We start from the raw sequence: 780 nt of genomic DNA, 5'->3' as shown, positions 1-780 counted from the left end.
TTTAATACAAGGCTCCTACTATATTATTACAGTGTCATTTGAAAAATATTAAAATTCCTTAGTCACAGTTTTCTTTTATTAGCATTTAAAGTTCAAAAATTGACAAAATATGGAAAAATCACGAAAATTAGCAAATTATTTTGAGTTAATAATTCGTAAAAATTTTTCTTTTTAGAACTAATATTTTAAAATGTAATACAAGATTCTTTATAGGATAATCTATCTTTACCAAAAAAAAATGTCTATAAGAAACTCAAATTAAATTTTTATGAGCATTTGAAATTCATGTTTTTACAACATTTGATATTCGCTCGATTTCTCATGTGACAAACTTCTTATTTTATTGTAATTAAAAAACGAATTACTGTAGATATTTGAAAATTTCACTGAATGTTTATATTAGCATTTTCTATATACGATAAAATTTTGAAAATAATTTGACTCTTTTTGAGCTGTGTACAGACATGGTCAGTTTTCAATTTTTTAGTTTTTTTTTCTATAAATATCAATAAAGTTTTATCTATTGGGCCAAAAAGTGTATACATTTAATACAAGGCTCCTGATATATTGCTACAATATCAGTTGAAAAATATTAAAAATACATAGGCACAATTTTTTTTTATAAGCATTTGAAGTTAAAATTTTGACAAAATTTATCAAATTTAAAATTGAATAATTATTTTGTAGTTAAAAAATTATAAAATGTTCAACTTTTATATCTAACGATTGAAAATTTAAAACAAGATTCCACGTAAATATTTAACTCTGTTACCAAAAATT

General features: G+C 21.4%; 2 protein-coding genes across 2 annotated transcripts in view; one reads left to right on the top strand and one right to left on the bottom strand.

Moving 5' to 3' along the window:
- The window catches only part of LOC115033429, a 40668-nt gene that overhangs the window by 15348 nt on the left and 24540 nt on the right, over positions 1–780 (bottom strand). The gene's annotated exons all lie outside the window — the stretch shown is intronic.
- LOC115035148 overlaps positions 1–780 on the top strand; it is a 15137-nt gene that overhangs the window by 677 nt on the left and 13680 nt on the right. The window lies entirely within an intron of this gene.

Source organism: Acyrthosiphon pisum, chromosome X (assembly GCF_005508785.2).
Source record: "Acyrthosiphon pisum isolate AL4f chromosome X, pea_aphid_22Mar2018_4r6ur, whole genome shotgun sequence".
NCBI lineage: Eukaryota > Metazoa > Arthropoda > Insecta > Hemiptera > Aphididae > Acyrthosiphon > Acyrthosiphon pisum.
The sequence above is the reverse complement of the archived record's forward strand: the minus strand, read 5'-3'. Positions and strand labels throughout refer to the sequence as shown.